Below are 21716 nucleotides of genomic sequence, written 5' to 3'. Positions count from 1 at the left end.
CTGGAGTTGGAGGCTGAAGTGAGCTGTGATCATTGCACTCCAGCCTGGGCAACAGAGCAGGACTCTGTCTCAAAAAAAGGAAAGAAATATTATTCAGCAATGAAAAAGAATGAAAGCATATACACACTACAATGTGTCTGAACCTTGAAAACATTATGTGAAGTGAAAGAAGCCAGACACAAAAGGCCACATATTGTTATGATTCTATTTATAATGAAGTGTCTGGAACAGGCACATCTAAATAGACCAAAACATCCATTAGTGGTTGCCAAGGGCTAGGGTTGAAGAATGGCAGGGATGGAGGGATCCTGGAAAGGAGAGTGATAGTTAAGGAGTACTGGGTTTCTTTTTGAGGTGCTGAAAATGATGTAAAATTCAGCGTGGCACAGTGGCTCATGCCTGTAATTCCAGCACTTTGGGAGGCCGAGGTGGGCGGATCACCTGAGGTCAGGAGTTCAAGACCAGCCTGACCAACAAGGAGAAACCCATCTCTACTAAAAATACAAAGCTGGCCAGCCTGGTGGTGCATACCTGTAATCCCAGCTACTCTGGACGCTGAGGAAGGCAAATCACTTGAACCTGGGAGGTGGAGGTTGCAGTGAGCTGTGACCATGCCATTGCACTCCAGCCTGAGCAACAAGAGTGAAACTCCGACTCAAAAAAAAAAAAAAAAAAGAGAGAAAAATGATCTAAAATCGATTTTGGTGATGGTTGCACACCCTGTGAATTATTAAAAAACCACTAAATTGTAGTTTAACTGTAGTTAAACCACTTTAAATGAGTGGATTATATCTCATTAAAATTATTTTTAAAATAACTGGCTGTGTCCTCATTTGATAAAGTTAGTGAGCTTGTATTTTTTTTTTTTTGAGACAGAGTCTCACTCTGTCCCCCAGGCTGGAATGCAGTGGTGTGATCTCGGCTCACTGCAAGCTCCGCCTCCCGGGTTCACGCCATTCTCCTCCCTCAGCCTCTTGAGTAGCTGGGACTACAGGCGTCTGCCACCGCGCCTGGCTAATTTTTTATAGTTTTAGTAGAGACGGGGTTTCACCGTGGTCTCGATCTCCTGACCTTGTGATCCGCCTGCCTCGGCCTCCCAAAGTGCTGGGATTACAGGCGTGAGCCACCGTGCCCGGCAGTGAGCTTGTTTTTACTGTTGTTTTTGTTTTGGCTTACCTAGGGCCTTTGAGAACTTGACAAAGATTGCATATTTGTCAGTGCTGCTCCTGAAGAGCCCTTTGGCTCACACCTTTTCAAAGACTCATAAAGTGCTTTGTTAACTCTTGCAAAATCCAACTGAGGTAGAGTTCCCAGATTTAGCAATATAGACACAGAATACCCAATGACATTCGAATTTCAGATAAACCGCAAATACCCTTTTAGGAAAGTATGTCCCATGTAACTGGTTTTTTTTTTTTTTTTTTTTTTGAGACAAAGTCTCGCTGTCACCCAGGCTGGAGTGCAGTGGTGCAATCTCGGCTCACTATAGCCTCTGCCTCCTGGGTTCATGCCATTCTCGTGCCTCAGCCTCCCGAGTAGCTGGGACTACAGGCGCCTGCCACCACACCCAGCTAATTTTTGTATTTTTAGTAGAGACTGGGTTTCACCGTGTTAGCCAGGATGGTCTCTATCTCCTGACCTCGTGATCCGCCTGCCTTGGCCTCCCAAAGTGCTGGGATTACAGGTGTGAGCCACTGCGCCCGGAAGGTGTATTAACTTCTAAAAGTGCAGTGTAAATCCTCAAGGACTTTATAATCCAGGAGGTGATATACAGAAAACTTAGATCATTTACTACACAAAGCATCTGGTGAAAAATAATACAGATCAAGTTTAATATCTATATGCTGATAAGTCGAAGGTAAGAGGGTACAAAACTTATGGTGGGCAGGGAAAGCTGTGCATCAGACTGATTAGAAGAGCAAACACAGCAAAGTGTTTTTTAAGTGGTTAGGGGAAGAATGTGCTCTCAGCGTCCTGGGTGTGTTCTATATGCGTGGTTCTCAATCTTTTTTTCCTATACCATCTTCTCAAAAGGAACCTCCAAGGCATGCAATTCCTTTAAAAAACACATGTATTTCTCTTCTCTTCACTCCCTCCCCAACACTCACAAACACATTTCATAAACTCTCAGACACCCCACATAGAGGCACTGTTGGCCCATGTTGCATCAAGCCTCTGTCACTGCTATGGAGTTTCTTGTAGTAACTTTCTAAGTAGCATGGCGCACACCCACTCCTAATGGGTCTGCATGCCTCTATGCTTTCATCAATCTGTCTCCCTCCTGGTCCCCTTACCGCTGGGCACAGGTGTCTAAACAGAGCCAAGATGATCGTGTTACTCCCTGGGCCACATGGGTCTGCTTGGGCTCATATCCCCTGGGGAACATCGCAGAGAAAGAATGCTCATTAAAATAGCTTGTTAGGCTCCAGCTGACTTTCCATTTTGTTTGACACTTTTTTTTTTTTTTTTTTTTTTTCAGATGGAATCTAGCTCTGTTGCCAGGCTGGAGTGCAGTGGCACGATCTTGGCTCACTGCAACCTCCAGCTCCCGGGTTCAAGCAATCCTCCTACCTCAGCCTCCCAAGTAGCTGGGATTACAGGCATGTGCCACCATGCCCAGGTAATTTTTATATTTTTAGTAGAGACAGGGTTTTACCATGTTGGCCAGGATGGTCTCAATCTCCTGACCTCAGGTGATCTGTCCACCTCAGCCTCCCAAAATGTTGGGATTACAGGCGTGAGCCACTGCACCTGGCCAGTTTGACACGTTTGAGTCTGAAAACTTTAAAACTGCCCAACCCTTTCCAAACATCCATTGGAAATGAAAAATGTCTGATGCAATTCTGGAAATTTTTGCTAGACCCATCTCCAATAAAATCTAGAAATAGCAATACTTTTTTTTAAAAAGCCTACCAAGAAAAAGACAAAGATGAGCCAGGTGTGGTGGCTCACGCCTGAAATCCCAGCACTTTGGGAGGCTGAGGCAGGCGGATCACGAAGTCAGGAGATCAAGACCATCCTGGCTAACACGGTGAAACCCCGTCTCTACTAAAAATACAAAAAATTAGCCGGGCATGGTGGCAGGTGCCTGTAGTCCCAGCTACTCGGGAGGCTGAGGCAGGAGAATGGCGTGAACCTGGGAGGCAGAACTTGCAGTGAGCCGAGATTGCACCACTGCACTCCAGCCTGGGCGACAGAGGGAGACTCCGTCTCAAAAAAAAAAAAAAGACAAAGATGGCCATGAAATCTACCATGATAACTTCTAACCATCTTACCACACATCCTAAACTTGGGGAAGAAGTTATCCTAGAGCCATCCTAGAAATGCCCATTCCTAACTTCTCTGTCTTTGGCTTGTCTTTTCAAAGAATTGATCATCCGTGGCTGAGTGATAAGAAGTTTTAAATGCAGCATGGTTTTACAGTGAATTTGAGGATAGTTCAAGTCCTGACAGAGAGACTGAGAAAGGAAAGGAGAAAAACTATTCAAAGTGAAAAACAAACCACTAATTGAAGAAAGGTAGGGGGTGGCATGAGATTAAGTGAGGAGGGTAAGGGAACAAAAATTAACCTTATTATAGAAACCACAAACGAGGCGAGCAGTACAATATTCTACATTCAGGAATGCCATGGCTACGTTGATATGTAAATCTGGCACTTGAACAACAGAGTATTATTGCTGCTAATATGGTAATCCTCAGAGGTACAGAGAAAAAGTGGGTGGGTCATGTGAAATTCATGAAATGCTTGAGGTGAACTCACTGTTGAAGTATTAGTCATGTTTTGTTTTGTGTGTGTTTTTTTTCCAATTTATTTTATAGATAAGTATTCCTCTGTACTTTTCATTTTCTAAAAGTTTAGCTTATTTTCAAAAGGCTATAAAATATTCTATTGGAAAAGTTTGTTTTTGTTCTAAAGGCATTTTGCAACATGCCTCCCCTCCTTTGGCCTACACGGACAAATATGCCTACATTTGCATACAGCACAGTACCTATTTACTCTCTGTATTGGTTAGAAAGTTCAGAGGCAACAGTCAAAAGGAACATTTTCAGACTGAGCACATAACTCAGCCTCCAGCTTGTTAGCGGGAGCAAAATAAATAAATAAAGCCAAGAAGTACTGAAGCAGTCTGTTGACAGAGAAGGAAAAAAAGACCCAATCAGCATAAAAATAAGGAAGAGAAAATGAAGCTCAAGGAACTAAAACCTTCTAAGCTCAAACTTTCCTTCACCTCTTCCCCTTCACCAGCATACTAAAAGCTTCCCTTCAAACGCAACAACAGTAGTTCTTGATACTGTACTATCCACTCTTTTTTACTTAAAATATTGTTGCTTTTTTTTTTTTTGAGACAGAGTCTTCACTCTGCAGCCCAGGCCGGAGTGCAGTGGCGTGATCTCGACTCACTGCAACCTCCGCCTCCGAGGTTCAAGCGATTCTCCTGCCTTAGCCTCCTGAGTAGCTGGGATTACAGATGTGCATCACCACACCCAGCTAATTTTTGTATTTTTAGTAGAGATGGGCTTTCACCACGTTGGCCAGCCTAGTCGCGAACTCCCAACCTCAGGTGATCCACCCACCTTGGCCTCTGAAAGCGCTGAAATTATAGGCCACCGTGCCTGGCCTACTGTTGCTGTTTCTAAGCCATATACATCCCTTACCCAGTGAGAAAGAATAAAATGTGCCCTTATTTGAAGAAATAATAGAAAATGTATTTATTTGGCCAATAAGCAACTGTTTAAAACTGAGCAACCCTTTGTAAGAGAGGGCTTTCCAAGCATCCCTATTAGTCTTTGACACTTTAGTATGGATATGCTTTTTTTTCTCTTACCTGCTCCCTAAATATTAATTTAACACAGGGTTTACGAGGGGGAGAAAAGAGGAATATATGGTTTTGGAGGATAGACATTATAAGACAGGGAAGATCTGGGTAGATCTGATTGCTGTGGTTGGGCTTTCAATATTTGAAGAGCAGCAAGTAGACACTGGATACCTGTGGGGGTTAGGGTCGGGGAGGTAGCAGAGAGCTGAAGAAAGTACAGTCAGGTACCTTCTTTAACAATTCTTGGTCGGGCACGGTGGTTCACGCCTGTAATCCCAGCACTTTGGGAGGCCGAGGTGGGCAGATCATGAGGTCAGGAGATCAAGAGCATCCTGGCTAACACGGTGAAACCCTGTCTCTACCAAAAATACAAAAATTAGCTGGGCGAGGTGGCGGGTGCCTGTAGTCCCAGCTACTCAGGAGGCTGAGGCAGGAGAATGGCATGAACCTGGGAGGCGGAGCTTGCAGTGAGCCGAGACTGCACCACTGCACTCCAGCCTGGGTGACAGAGCGAGCCTCCATCTCAAAAAAACAAAAAAACAAACAAAGAAACAAAAAAACCTGAAAAAACAAAACAAATTCTCTCTTCTGTTCCTTTCTGTCCAAAAGGAGGAGTTTTCAGTTGTACCTTAGATTTCTGGTGTTAGGATTGAGTGACACAGCATTCATTCAAGGGGCTTATAAATCCTTCCAGTCCTTTCCCCAGGGTCACTAGCACTTCAAATTCCCAGGTGTCCCTAATTTGAGAAGTAACCTGGGAATAGCATTAGACTCTGGCTGTCCCCTCCTCGCCAATTAAGACAATATTCCTTTCTCTACCCAGCAGTTATGAACCCCTTCACCACCAAGAGCCTGATCTTTAGTTTGGTGGTGGTGGTGGTGGCGGTGGTGGTGGCGGTGGCGGTTGTGGTGGCAGCGGCCGGCAGGAACAAGGGCACCTCCCACGTACACAGGAGGAGTATTTCATTACTCCTTAATGAAGGCTCTGGCCCTGACCCCTCGGCACTGTCTCCAGTTAGGAACATGCCCACAGCAGTTAATCAGGCAGCCTGGAGAAAACCAGAGATCCACTACAGAAAGGAAGGGATATTTATTGATAAACAGAAGTAGTCTTTTAAAAAGTGTTTATTTTTGGCAATAAAGAGCACATTTTTCTTCTGCTGCTGAAGAAGAAAAGGTGCCTGGCCCTGTGTGTGTCTGTTGGGTAAACCCTCAGGAGATGTCTGCATCAGACTTGCAGATGTCTAAACTTGCTGTGGCACATGTTAACACTTATCGCTTGAAACCCTTTTTTAAAAAAGCAGGTTTCAGAGTCCACTTTTGAGCTTGTTGTTTCCAGTGTAAAGTTGGTAAACCCAGCGTTTTTGTTGAATGGAAATCCGACATGGCTCCTTTTCTGAATCTTGTATTTTTAAGGGAGAAAAGATTGGAACCCTGGGTCATTAGGAGGAGGTATGCTTTTGGTACCTGGAAACTTCACAAGAGTAGCAGGGGAACCATTTCTTACCTCATAAGTAGCCTTAACTGTTCCATTTTTTGCTTCAATCTTCCCCATTTCTAAGAAAAAAATACAAGCAAATTTACTATTGAAATGCTATCAAACCTACTTATGACCATAAAGATATTTTCAAAAAGCCACAAATATTTATGGGGATTTAAGTGCTAACAACATTTCTTTTATTTTCTTTTTTCTTTTTTTCTTTCTTTCTTTCTTTTTTTTTTTTTTTTGGTACAGAGTCTTGCTCTGTCCCCCAGGCTAGAGTGCAGTGGCACGGTCTCAGCTCACTGCAACCTCTGCCACCCAGGTTCAAGCAATTCTCCTGCCTCAGCCTCCTGAGTAGCTGGGATTACCGGTGTGTGCCACCACACCTGGCGAATTTTTGTATTTTTAGTAGAGATGGGGTTTCGCCATGTTGGCCAACCAGGTTGGTCTTGAACTCCTGACCTCAGGTGATTCACCCACCTCGGCCTCCCAAAGTGCTGGGATTACAGGTGTGAGCCACCGCACCCGGCCCAATATTTCTTGACTCTAAGTTACATACTGTCTATTGCTAGACGTAAATATCTTTTTCTTTTGGCTTGCTTTATAATACTATGGATATTCTGATTTTTCTGTTTGGGATCATATAGTAGGCACATATCTTTATTCATTTTTTGATTAATTTATATAATCTACATATTTTAAGGCATATTTTCAATTCCTTTAACTTTTTTTTTTTTTTTTTTTTTTGAGACAGAGTCTCACTCTGTTGCCCAGGCTGGAGTACAGTGGTGTGATCTCAGCTCACTGCAACCCCCCACCTCCTGGGTTCAAACGATTCTCCTGCCTCAGCCTCCCGAGTAGCAGGGATTACAGGTGCCCACCACCATGCCCAGCTAATTTTTGTATCTTTAATAGAAACAGGGTTTCGCCATGTTGGCCAGACTGGTCTCGAACTCTTGACCTTAGGTGATCTGCCCCCCTCGGCCTCCCAAAATGTTGGGATTACAGGCATGAGCCACCACGCCCAGCCTCCTTTAACTTTCAAAGGCTTCCTTCATCTGTATAAAAAGATTTCCATCATAGGCTGCATCTTTAAATCTTTCTGCTTGTACAAAGAATTGTTCTTCAAAACATTTGTTTAAATCTGAAGGTAGTTAATGTCATTCTTTGGTTAATTCAATGTTACATGAACAACATAACACCTAATACTTTGCGATAAATTATAAAATTTTTAGTAATAGTACCACTTAATGGTTTCCAAAAATGTTTGTGTGAATATTATCTCTTGTAGGAATGAAGGTATTGTCACTTGGAATCTAACCTGTCTAACATGCTATTTCTGTCACCAACAACAGTTCTTTGTTAGAGGGCATAGTTGTGGTAGCTAATGTTTTGTGTGTATATATATATATACACATTTTTTTTGAGACGGAGTTTCGCTTTTTTTTTTTTTTTTTTGAGACGGAGTCTTGTTTTGTGGCCCAGGCTGGAGTGCAGTGATGTGATCCCGGCTCACGCAAGCTCCGCCTTCCAGGTTCACGCCATTCTCCTGCCTCAGCCTCCCGAGTAGCTGGGACTACAGGCGCCCACCGCCACGCCTGGCTAATTTTTTGTATTTTTAGTAGAGACGGGGTTTCACCGTGTTAACCAGGATGGTCTCAATCTCCTGACCTCGTGATCCGCCCGCCTCGGCCTCCCAAAGTGCTGGGATTACAGGCGTGGCCACCTCGCTCGGCCAGAGTTTTGCTTTTGTTGCCCAGGCTGGAGTGCAATGGGGCATCTCGGCTCAATGCAACCTCCACCTCCCAGGTTCAAGCAATTCTCCTGCCTCAGCCTCCCAAGTAGCTAGGATTACAGGCATGCGTCACCATGTCCGGCTAATTTTGTATTTTTAGTAGAGACGGGGATTTCTCCATGTTGGTCAGGCTGGTCTTGAACTCCCGACCGCAGGTGATCCACCCGCCTTGGCCTCCCAAAGTGCTAGGATTACAGGCATGAGCCACTGCGCTCAGCCATCCCTAAAAGTTTGATAGCGTAATTTTGCTTAGTAGCCACTTTTGGCTCTGTGATGTGTCTAGATGTGTTTAGGCTGGAGTGCAGTGGCACAATCATAGTTTACTGTAACCTCAAACTCTTGGGCTTCAGTGATCCTCAGTGATCCTCCTGCCTCAGTCTCACAAGTAGCTGGGCTAATATGCCTAGCATTTAAAAAAAAAAGAAAAAAAGTTGTAGAGGAGGTGGGGGTTGGGTAATGGAATCTCACTATGTTGCCCAGGCTGGTCTCCACCTCCTGGCCTCAAGTGATCCTCTCACCTCAGGCTCCCAGTAAAGACTCTTTTTTTTTTTTTTTTTTTTTTTTGAGGTGGAGTCTCGCTCTGTCGCCCAGGCTGGAGTTCAAGTGGCGTGGTGTCCGCTCACTGCAACCTCCGCATCCGGGGTTCAAGCAATTCTCCTGCCTCAGCCTCCCAAGTAGCTGGGATTACAGGTGCCCACCACTACACTTGGCTAATTTTTTTTGTATTTTTAGTAGAGACAGGGTTTCACCATCTTGGCCAGGCTGGTCTCAAACTCTTGACCTCATGATCCACCAGCCTCGACCTCCCAAAGTGCTGGGATTACAGGTGTGAGCCACTGCATCTGAACAAGATTTTTTTTTAATAGGAAAAATTAACCAGTCCTGGTGGCATGTTCCTATAGTCCCAGCTACTCTGGAGGCTGAGGTGGGAGGATCGCTTGAGCCTGAAAGGCAGAGGTTTTAGTAAGTCGAGATTATGCCACTGCACTCCAGCCTGGGTGACAGAGTAAGACTCTGTCTCAAAAAAAAAAAAAAAAAAAAATTTTTTTGGAGATGAAACTGAAGGCTATAAGGTTTTTAAAAATAGAAAGAATAAAATTATCAAAAAAAGAAAAGATTTTTTTTTTGCTTGCTCCATGAAATAGTCCTTTAAAAATGTATTCTAAGCTTATTTCGAAAAAGTTTCAGAGTATTCTTTCATCCTTATTTCATAAGCAAGCCCATGTTGATTCTATATCTACTGTTTATGGTTTTTCTAGACTCACATCATGCTATTTCTCAACTTTTACCTATTCGAGGTGAAAGGCACTGTTTCAAAAAGATGTTTCCCCACACCTAGCCCCCATAAAGTGTTCCAACTGGCCTTTTCTGAACAGTTCCTGACATCATCGCCCCTTTCAAGAGACAGTCACCAAAGCTGCCTCAGCAAGCTCTTCCGTTTGTGTGTGAATGATAGTTTTTTGCTTATTTGTTTGCTTGTTTTTTTGTTGTTGTTGTTGTTGTTTTGGAGATGGAGTGTCGCTCTGTCACGCAGGCTGGAGTGCAATGGCGCGATCTCAATTCACTGTAACCTCTGCCTTCTGAGTTCAAGCGATTCTCCTGCCTCAGCCTTCCAAGTAGCTGGGATTGCAGGCACACACCACCCTGCCTGGCTAATTTTTGTATTTTTGGAGATGGAGTTTCACCATATTGGCCAGGCTGGTCTCGAACTCCTCACCTGATGATCCACCCACCTCAACCTACCAAAGTGCTAGGATTATAGGCATGAGCCACTGTGCCCAGCCTGTGTAGGGCTTGTTTTTAATCTGAGCAAAATAAATATTCTGTTTTCATTCCTGTTTTGGACTTGGTGCCGCCCAATATTTTCTGGGGCCTTCTGCTGGAAGCTTTTGGACACATAACCACACTGATATATAGGAACTTGGTGAAGGCATGTACATATTTTTCACACAAATGACTAAGCTCTTCGTTCCTTTAATTTTCAAAAATTAGCTCTTTAGACAAACACCTTGTTTCCCCAATAAAATAGTATTATTAGAACTGGGAGTTTATACAACTATTCTGTTACTGGGATTATTTTATAGTATAGCATAGGAATTTTAAAGTCCTGAGAGTTTAGAGCTATGGCCTCTCCTGACACTCCCACTGCCCTCGCAATAATGAGATTTAAAACACGAAAGTAGCGACACCCTCCTTCCACATTTTACCAGAAGAACATACATATCATTGTGAATTTTATAGATTTGCTTTACATGGAAGCCCTGGCCTCTAGATATTTCTCTGGAAGTAGGAGAGAAAGTCATTTTGCCTTAAGTAATGCTGCCTTTCACATAAGCTTCTTGAATTGACTGCTGCCAGTTCAAGATGGCCTTGTGCTGGCTGACGCAAATGCAGGGAAGGATTGCACAAGAAACCTTGATCTTTTCCCGCGGTGTTCAGCACCCGGGTCATCAGCCTGGACTTAGCTCCTCCGCCACAGCTTCCCCCTTCCCCTTTTAGCACGTGGTTCTTGTGTTGTGTTCTGTTATTTCTGTTGTTTTGTTTTTTAAGACAGAAAATTCTTGGATGGGGGGAGCATCCTTTTCCCTAATCCTTAAAGGTTTCCGCGGTTGGCTTTGTTTTGTCTTGGAAAACTTCAAGCCTTTAGTGTGTTTCCCTTAGATAGCCTCCTCTCCCACTCAGCATGGAACGTGCCCGTTCACCTGCTCTGTTCTTGCTGCTGCAGGTGAGGCCCAAATACGTGCTTGTAACCTTCCTGCCCATGGCTTCCAGAGGACAAGATCATACCTTCTCTTCATGGTCACCGCCTCCTCCCCCTATGCTGTAAGGTCTCTGAGGTGAGGTGGAAGGTGTAGGCTGATTACACCTGCCCAATTTGCTGCCATACAGTTGGGTCCCTGCCCACTCCCCAGTGTGCCTCCACCACGTCCTGCCCCTTCCCAGCCCTCCACTCATTCATGCTTTTCTCCCTTGTTCCTACTCCTAAATCCACTCGTTGCCACTGACACGGTGCTAGGCAGCTCTTCCCAACCCCCTTTACTCTGCTACCCTTTAGGCATGAGAAGAGCTACCTCTGCAGTTTCGCAGGTCCCCGCCGGGCAGCTCAGTCCCCAGCCAAAGTGCTAAGGTGCACGGCAAGGCTGTTCTCCTGTTTCCACAGGTGCCACCGGGAGCTGGTTTGCTGTGAGGCAGGCTTGTGATGGAATTAGATCTTTTCAGCATTCTCCAAGAGAGCTGCCTCTCCAGTTTTTCCTCTTTAATGTTTCCAGCAAACAGGTGGTTCCTCCACTGGTAGTAAATTCCTGGATATTTTTACCTACCACTCCATAAACAAAATGACAATGTTATTGGAAATGTCATACAACCAGGCATATGAGTAATGTCCCCATTAATCAATTTGCCAAAGAAAACAGGTTGCTATCTAAGCTTGTCTGGAGAGATGCTAGCTATGTGAAGGAAATAAAACTGAAACATCTGCTTTAAAGTACACTGTCAAGATATAAATGATATATGCTTGGTGATTTAGTATGTTTTAAAATCAACGAATTGTTACAGGAACTTCACTATAATGCTATGAGTAGTGCCTGTAGGACAGAGGTACAGATAACATAGAATCTAGGAGAGATGCAGGTTTTACTGGATTTGTCACTATATTAAGAAATGTCAAACTACAAAGACATAGTAGTTATACTACTATATACAAGCTATAGTATAACAAATTCATTCTTTTATCATTTACAAAATGTGTTGAGCAGGCACTGTGCTATATACTAGAAATGCAAAGATTAACTAGATAGGGCCTCTGCCCTCAAGGAGCTTACACACTAATGGGGATTTATTTTACGTTGCATTTCCATACTTCCTTAAGAATGTAAACGAGTAACTTCAATATAGTGTATTAAGTGTGATAATAAAGGTATTCAGAAAATATAGAGAGGAACCAGGGCAAGCCTTTACGGAAAGGCTGATTTCTGAGCCAGGTCTCAAACACTGACTACACGTTTTTCTAAGCAGGCAGCAAAAGAAACATTTGCAAAGTCATAGTTCAGTGAAACAACGCAGGGTGGGGTGGGGGGTGGGGGGAACTGCAAATAATTAGATTTGAGAGTAATGTAGGCATCTCAAGAGATGAGAGCAGTGTCAAGAGCTGAAGCCAAAGAAGTGGACAGGTGATAGATGATGAGCCAAGCTTAGGATGTGGACTTAATTTGAAGGTACTGGGGAGCTACTGAAGGTTTAAGCAGGAGAGTGACAAATCTGAGAGAACCTGGCTTGTTCACATGCAGTTGGCAGCTCTGTATACCTCTTATTTTATTATTTTGTTTATTTTATTTTTTAACATTTTATTACACTAGATTATACCACACTCATAATATATGCTATATGGTGGTATGGTATACAGAACTGAATATAACTGAGTGTAAGGGCCTGCCATATAGTAACCCTTCCCGATATCTGATGACTGAACAAAAACTCTTTAGAAGTGTCTCACCCTTGGTCAGATGGAGGTGGGACTGGAGGACCACAGGTCAAGTGTCCTGACTTCATTGCCCTCCAGGTTCTTTCTGTCACATACATGCAACAAGTGACAAAAGAACTGTTGGTAAGTCCCCATAAATACGTAGTGCAGCTACATGGCAATGCCCAATATATGTTCCAGAAATTATCTTAATCCCTTCTTCAATCAAAATTTTAATCCAATCTATTGTATCTGGGAAAGAACATTAACTTCTGAAATGTTAGTAGGACATAGATTTTACTCTAGAGAAGTCTTTTTTTTTTTTTTTTTTTTTTGAGATGCAGTCTTGCTCTGTTGCCCAGACTGGAGTGCAGTGGCGCGATCTTGGCTCACTGCAAGCTCCGCCTCCCGGGTTCATGCCATTCTCCTGCCTCAGCCTCCCGAGTAGCTGGGACTACCGGCTCCTGCCACCACGCCTGGCTAATTTTTTTGTATTTTAGTAGAGACGGGGTTTCACCGTGTTAGCCAGGATGGTCTAGATCTTCTGACCTCGTGATCGCCCGCCTCGGCTCCCAAAGTGCTGGGATTACAGGCGTGAGCCACCGCTCCCAGTCAGAAGTCTTTTATTTTCAATCTTGCCGAACGATATCCATTTTGCAAGATGAGCGATACCTGTAATGGATACACAGCAGTTAGACTAAAAATTATCAGTGCACTTTGTTTTCCCAGGCCATGCCTATTAACACATATTACCAAGAACTGATGGGTGGGCAAATAGAATGATAGTGAGATTGAATTTAGACTCCTATCACTTATTTGAAGAGTTGAATAAATATTATTTGAGTAAGGTGGGCTTTGGGCGTGGTGGCTCGTGCCTGTAATCCCATCCCTTTGGGAGGCTGAGCAGCGTGGATCACTTGAGGTCAGGAGTTCGAGACCAGCCTGGCCAACATGGTGAAACCCTGTCTCTACTAAATATTAAAAAAAAAAAATTTAAAAATTAGCCAGGCCTTTGGGAGGCTGAGGTGGGCGGATCACTAAAAAACATACAAAAAATTAGCTGGGCACGGCAGCGTGTGCCTGTAGTGCCAGCTACTTGGGAGACTGACAGGAGAATGGTGTGAACCCGGGAGGTGGAGCTTGCAGTGAGCCGAGATCGTGCCACTGCACTCCAGGCTGGGTAACAGAGTGAGACTCTGTCGCAAAAAAAAAAAAAAAAATATATATATATATATATAGGCCAGCGTGCTAGTGCATGCCTGTAATCCCAGCTACTTGGGAGGCTGAGCCAGGAGAATGGCTTGAACCTGGGAAGCAGAGATTACAGTGAGTTGAGATTGTGCCACTGTACTCCAGCCTGGGCAACCGAGTGAGACTCTGTCTCAAAAAAAAAAAAGAAAAGTAAAGTAAAGAAAGGTGGGCTGGCCACAGTGGTTCAAGCCTGTAATCCCTACACTTTGAGAGGCCAAAACAAGAGGGTTGCTTGAGCCTAGGATTTCGAGACCAGTCTGGGCAACATAGCAACCCTGTCTCTTAAAAAATAACTTAAAAATTAGCCATCTGTGGTAGAGTATGCCTGTAGTCCTAGCTACTCGGGAGGCTGAGGTGGGAGAATCACTTGAGCTTAGGGGTTCAAGGCTGCAGTGAGCTATGACAGCACCACTGCACTCCAGCCTGGGTGACAGAGTAAGAGGCTCTCAAAAAAAAAAAAAAAAAAGAAAAAAAGTGGCAAAATGAGAAAAACACCTTCCACGTTCTCTATAGACACTTTCCTGAACCAGATGGAATTATCTTTTCATTTGTGAAAGTTAAAAATGTAGCTTTAAAAATGTAGCTTGTTTCAAAAGTAATACATGGCCGCAGTAAAACATCCAAACAATAAAAAAAGGCCATAAGGTAAAAAATAAAAACATTTTCCCCATCTCTCTGATGCATTCTCCAGAGTTAACCACTGTATATCCGTCTAAAAATTTTCTATGCACTACAAGGAGTATAGGTATCTCCCTTTCATTTTTATATAAATAGTATTATATCATGCATACTGTTCTACACTTTTTCAATTAACTATATGTTGGATATTATTCCATATCACAGTATAGAGCACTATTTTCATCCTTCATTGTTGCTTTTCTTTCCTTTCTTTCATAATTTACTTTGTTTTGCTTTTTATTTTTACTAGTTAATGCAGAAATATACAACCTTTATTATACATCTTTCTGTTCTTGTGTGAATTTATCTGTAGAACAGATTCCTAGAGGAGGAACCTCTAGATTAAAAGTATTTACACTTGAATTTTTTTTTATTATTATTATACTTTAAGTTCTAGGGTACATGTACATAACATGCAGATTTGTTACATATGTATACATGTGCCATGTTGGTGTGCTGCACCCATTAACTCGTCATTTACATTAGGTATATCTGTTAATCCTATCCCTCCCCCTTCCCCCCACCCCACGACAGGCCCCGGTGTGTGATGCTCCCCACCCTGTGTCCAAGTGTTCTCATTGTTCAGTTCCCACCTATGAGTGAGAACATGCTGTGTTTGGTTTTCTGTCCTTGCGACAGTTTGCTCAGAATGATGGTTTCCAGCTTCATCCATGTCCCTACAAAGGACATGAACTCATCCTTTTTTATGGCTGCATAACATTCCATAGTGTATATATTGCACTTGCATTTTTTAGAAATATTACCAAATTTCAAGGTGAGACATCCCTAGTGTTGAGGGGTTGGGCCTTCCACTAATTTCAAGGGTTGAACCTGACACAAACAACCCCTTTCCTTTCTTCTCAGTGGAAGAGAGAGTAGCTCCACTCCCACAGGTCCCTACCCTAGAGGAGAGAGAGGAGAGGCAGAGAGGCAAAGAGGGAAAGGAAGAGACAGAAAAAGAGGGAATCAAAGAGAGGCAGAGAGAGGAAGAGACAGAGACAAAAAGGCGCTGTTTAGTTCTTTGCCTTCTATTTTAAACTAAACTTCCTTGTAAAGCAACCTTTTTCGATTACCTACTCCACCCTAAATCCTTCTAATCTCCTGCGCTACCCTAACTCATTCCGATCACCTGCTCCACCCTAACTCATTCCGATCACCTGCTCCACCCTAACTCATGCCGATTACCTGCTACCTGCTCTGCGCTGACTCCCGCCAAAGCACTCACCCTGTCATGCTGTTTAAATTAGCCAATCAGAATTAGTTTAGCCTGTGCGGTCTAACCCTAGCCGATAGGGGAATGATACAGCAGCAGGGGCCAAGTGCCTTAGGGATAAGAACCCCTCCCCTCCCTTGTCCAAATGTGGGCTCACCATTTTTCCATCTGTAAGGGCGTACCCTTCTATATAGAAGTACCTTGCCTTTTTGAGAATTAAAAGGACTTTTTTTTTTTTTTTTTTTTTTTGAGATGGAGTCTCGCTCTGTTGCCCAGGCTGGAGTGCAGTGACCGGATCTCAGCTCACTGCAAGCTCCGCCTCCTGGGTTTACGCCATTCTCCTGCCTCAGCCTCCCGAGTAGCTGGGACTACAGGTGCCTGCCACCTCGCCCGGCTAGTTTTTTTTTGTGTATTTTTTAGTAGAGACGGGGTTTCACCGTGTAGGCCGGGATGGTCTCGATCTCCTGACCTCGTGATCCGCCCGTCTCGGCCTCCCAAAGTGCTGGGATTACAGGCTTGAGCCACCGCGCCCGGCCAAAAGGATTTTTTTAAAAGAAATATTGCCAAATTTTCCTCCAAAAGTATTATAAATATGTATACCTCCACCGGTAATGTGTTTCCCTGCTTGCCAATCAACATGTTTTGTTATTAAACTTTTTTTTTTTTTTTTTTTTTTTTGAGACGTAGTCTCGCTGTGTCTCCCAGGCTGGAGTGCAGTGGCGTGATCTCGGCTCACTGCAAGCTCCGCCTCCCGGGTTCACGCCATTCTCCCGCCTCAGCCTCCCAAGTAGCTGAGACTACAGGCGCCCGCCACCACGCCCGGCTAGTTTTTTGTATTTTTAGTAGAGACGGGGTTTCACCATGTTAGCCAGGATAGTCTCGATCTCCTGACCTCGTGATCCACCCGCCTCGGCCTCCCAAAGTGCTGGGATTACAGGCTTGAGCCACCGCGCCCGGCCGTTATTAAACTTTTAAAGCTTTGCCAATTTGGTTAAAAATTGCATCTTATTGCTATCTTAATTTGCATTATTTGAATTAGCAGTGAAATTGAGTTTTCTTTTTATGTGTGCATTGGGTGCATTCATATTTCTTTTTTTGAGAAGTACCAGTTCATGTCCTCTGCTCATTCTTTTTTTTTTTTTGAAACGGAGTGTCCAGCTCTTGTGGCCCAAGCTGGAGTGCAATGGCACAACCTCAGCTCACCGTGACCTCTGCCTCCCGGGTTCAGGTGATTCTTCTGCCTCAGTCTCCTGAGTAGCTGGGATTACAGGTATGCACCACCACGCCTGGCTAATTTTGTGTTTTTACTAGAGACAAGATTTCTCCATGTTGACCAGACTGGTCTTGAACTCTTGACTCAGATGATCCACCTGCCTTGGCCTCCCAAAGTGCTGGGATTAGAGGTGTGAGCCACCGCTTCCGGTCTCCTTTGCTTATTCTTTTATGGGTAGTTGGCTTTACCTTACATATTTCTTTCTTTTTTTTTCAGACAGAGTCTAGCTCTGTGGCCCAGGCAGGAGTGCAGTGGCATGATCTTGGCTCACTGCAACCTCTGCCTCCCAGGCTCAAGTGATTTTCCTGCCTTGGCCACCAGGGTAGCTGGGATTACAGGTGTGCGCCATCACCACGCCTGACTACTTTTTGTATTTTTAATAGAGACCAGGTTTCACCATGTTTGCCAGGCTGGTCTTGAATTCCGGACCTCAAGTTGATTCACCCGCCTCGGCCTCCCTCAAGTTGATTCGCCCGCCTTGGCCTCCCTAAGTGCTGGAATTACAGGCATGACCCACTGCACTCAGCCTACCTTACAGATTTCTGAAGGCTTCATCTATACTAAAGGAATGAGAACATATATAGATAGTATGTGTTGCCCACTTTTCTCCCAGATTGTCAATTGTCTTTGACTTTGTTAGTTGTATTTTTTAATTCAGAAGTTCTCATTTTTAAATAGTCATATTTATTAATCTTTATGACAACTTCTGGATTTTATAGACAAATATTGCCAAGTTTTCATACTTAGAAAAAGCCTTCTCTGGCTGGGCGCAGTGGCTCACGCCTATAATCCCAGCACTTTGGGAGGCCGAGGTGGGCGGATCATGAGGTCAGGAGATTAAGACCATCTTGGCTAACACGGTGAAACCCCGTCTCTACTAAAAATACAAAAACTTAGCCGGGCATGGTGGCGGGCACCTGTAGTCCCAGCTACTCGGGAGGCTGAGGCAAGAGAATGGTGTGTACCCGGGAGGCGGAGCTTGCAGTGAGCCGAGGTCACGCCACTGCACTCCAGCCTGGGCGACAGGGCGAGATTCCGTTTCTTTCGTGATTTATCTCTTTCACCCTTTCATGATTTATCATCTACTACACCTTCCCTCTGACCATGCCTCTCACATATTAAAGTCCACAGGCATTCTGAAGGCCCCTTGAAACATCTGTGAGTCATAGGCAGGGAATTTAGAAATGAAAAGCTAGAACGTTCAGACATTACAACCAGAAGGACCTGACCAATGGCTTGTTGACAAGCTCTATCCTTCCTCATCCTCACCTTCCCCACTTCTGTTCCCACCCAAGATCTGAAGGTTCAAAGCAGGAGATCATCTCTATAGGATTTTTTTGTTTGTTTGTTTTTGAGACAGAGTCTTGCTCTGTTGCCTAGGCTGGAGTGCAGTGGTGCAATCTCCACTCACTGCAACCTCCATCTCCCAGTTTCAAGTGATTCTTGTGCCTCAGCCTCCCAAGTAGCTGGGATTACAGGCATGCACCACCATACCCAGCTAATTTTTGTATTTTTTTTTTTTAGTAGAGACGAGGTTTCACCATTTTTGGCCAGGCTGGTGTTGAACTCCTGACCTCATGCGATCTACCGGCCTCAGCCTCCCAAAGTGCTGGGATTACAGGTATGAGCCACCACACTTGGTCCACCTCTATAGGATTTGCTAAAAGAATTTCTCAGTCAGCCTCCCAACTTCTAACTCTCCAGTCATCTTAAAGCTGCAGGTGAGTATTATTCTAACCACTGCACCCAGAAAAGATGGAGAAACAGGAACTGATAGACTCCCTGATAAAACACAATGGGAAGTGGCTGTCATTGGTTTATGTGACCATGAGCACAGTCCAAAGATATAGCTGGTTGCCTTGTGATACTGTGAGCTCTTCCTTGGATTACCTTCTGCCTGAATGCTTTACATAGGATTCCTGAATTGGGACAGAGCTTGGACTAAATGATCTTTGAATTGGTATATTGGAGTCTTGGAAGGCTGCTGGTAGCTGAGCTGAATCTAAAACGAGATTCAAATAGGCACAGAAAGGAGGGGAGGAGGAAAATAGACAACGGCATTCCCAGTAGAGGGAAGAGTATAAACAAAGACGTGAAGACGATGTGTACAACATAGCAGAAGCTACAGACAGTTCGGTACTGTGTTTTTGGAGTACTAAATGCCAGGAAAGGAGTAGTAGGGATAATACTGGAGAAGTAGAAAGTGGCTGGGTGCTGGGAGTCCTAGTTTATTGTGATCAAAAGCTTAGATGTTATCCTAGTAAATATTTGTAGGCTTTTAAGCAGATAAATGACACATGGTAACTGGGATAGCTGCTTATATAAATATCATAATGATGACCTTACCAATAAGAATATGAGGCAATTTTGAAATTAGCTTTGTTAATGAAAGCTGGTAAGATTCTTGTCATACATATGCTAAAGGATCATCGTACCCGTTATCAGATTGACAAAAAGACATCTCCACCTAGCTTCTTCTTTTTTTTCGAGATGGAGTTTCACTCTGTCACCCAGGCTGGAGTGCAGTGGCGCAATCTTGGCGCACTGCAAACTCCGCCTCCCAGATTGAAGCGATTCTCCTGCCTCAGCCTCCTGAGTAGCTGGGACTACAGGCGTGTGCCACCATGCCCGGCTAATTTTTGTATTTTTACTAGAGACAGGGTTTCACCATGGGGTTAGCCAGGCTGTCTCGAACTCCTGATCTCAGGCAGTCCGCCCACCTCAGCCTCCCAAAGTGCTGGGATTACAGGCATGAGCCACCCTGCCTGGCCTCCACCTAGATTCTTAAGCTGAGTTATGACAAAGTTGCATTTATGTATCATAAAGTTCATCCTTGTAGCATTGTGGGAAATCATTTTAAGGGTATTAGGACTGGAAGTAGGGAAACAAAACATTTTTTGGAATTGTCTAGGTGAATGGTGACAGAGGCTTGAACTAGGGCAGTAGATGGAGACATTTGCTGAAGACAAAGCTAGCAGATTTGCTTGAAGAGACAGTTTGATGTAAGATGGTACCAAAGAAAGTGCACCTCACAGAGAGTCATAATTGACTTATAGCCCCAAATTCTGCATTCTGAAATCCATCAAGGCTTCTTGCTCAGATCATGCTTCTTGAAGGCTACTTCATGACTGAGTGCAACAGGAATATTCAGGCAGGCCCATTTCTGGGGAATGTGGGACCCCTCTGATGGGCAACTTTAGTTCCAAGATGTTACATTGTCCTTGCTGAACTTTCTTAATACTGCACTGCAGTCTAAGATTCCTCCACCCAAACTTCCTTCCACACAACCCACCAACCTTCCACACAACCCACCAACCTTCCACACAACCTACCAATCTTCCACACAACCCACCAACCTTCCACTTAACTTTCCTTCCACACAACCCACTAAACTTCCTCCCAACCTTCCTTCCACACAACCCACCAACCTTCCACACAACCCACCAATCTTCCACACAACCTACCAATCTTCCACACAACCCACTAAACTTCCTCCCAACCTTCCTTCCACACAACCCACCAAACTTCCACCTAACCTTCCTTCCACACAACCCACCAAACTTCCACCTAACCTTCCTTTCACACAACCCACCAACCTTCCACCTAACCCACCAATCTTGCATTTAACTTTCCTTCCACACAACCCACCAACCTTCCACCTAACCTTCCTTCCACAAAACCCACCAACCTTCCACACAACCCACCAACCCTCCACCTAACCTTCCTTCCACACAACCCACCAACCTTCCACACAACCCACCAACCCTCCACCTAACCTTCCTTCCACACAACCCACCAACCTTCCACACAACCCACCAACCCACCACCTAACCTTCCTTCCACACAACCCACCAACCTTCCACACAACCCACCAACCCTCCACCTAACCTTCCTTCCACACAACCCACCAACCTTCCACACAACCCACCAACCCTCCACCTACCCTTCAACCCTCCACCTAACCTTCCTTCCACACAACCCACCAACCTTCCACACAACCCACCAACCCTCCACCTAACCTTCCTTCCACACAACCCACCAATCTTCCACACAACCCACCAACCCTCCACCTAACCTTCCTTCCACACAACCCACCAATCTTCCTCCTAACCTTCCTTCCACACAACCCACCAACCTTCCACACAACCCACCAACCCTCCACCTAACCTTCCTTCCACACAACCCACCAATCTTCCACACAACCCACCAACCTTCTTTTGTCCTTCCTTCTACCCAACATCTTTCTCCCTTTTGTTTTTCCTTTCATTCTTCCTTCTGTGTCTCATAAGGGACACAGCTATATCACGGTCTGATGGCTCTTCTAGAGGACCTGGACTAATATTTATTGTGAGTAAGCTTTTGGGCTCTGGAGTCACAATAATTTAGGTGGTAATCTGACTCCATCCATCCTTGATATATGAAATCAAGCAAGTAATGTAATCTCTTAAAAGTGCCAATCTTCTCATCTTAAAATCATAATTGTTTTTCGGATTCTATTAATCAGGCTTATAAAATGCTCAGCACAGTACCTGGCATACAGTAAGTACTTGATAAGTGTTAGTTATTCTTATTATTAGATATGGGGGGTGAAGGGAAGGAAGAAGTCAGGGATAATTCTTAGGTTTCTAGGCTACTTACAATATATAAAGTAATCACAGATATTTCACTCAACTCTCCTTTTTCATATAGCAGATATCCTTTTGAGTACGAAGAGATTAGGAAATCTTTCTTTTCTTTCCTCCCTACT

The 21716-nt window shown here is 44.3% G+C and overlaps 1 protein-coding gene across 1 annotated transcript in view; it reads left to right on the top strand.

Annotated features, from left to right (window-relative positions):
* The window catches only part of GPR19 (G protein-coupled receptor 19), a 114819-nt gene that overhangs the window by 72408 nt on the left and 20695 nt on the right, over positions 1-21716 (top strand). The gene's annotated exons all lie outside the window — the stretch shown is intronic.

This window comes from Macaca fascicularis, chromosome 11 (genome assembly GCF_037993035.2).
Source record: "Macaca fascicularis isolate 582-1 chromosome 11, T2T-MFA8v1.1".
NCBI lineage: Eukaryota > Metazoa > Chordata > Mammalia > Primates > Cercopithecidae > Macaca > Macaca fascicularis.
Note: the sequence above shows the minus strand (reverse complement) of the source record. Positions and strands in the feature narration are given on the sequence as shown.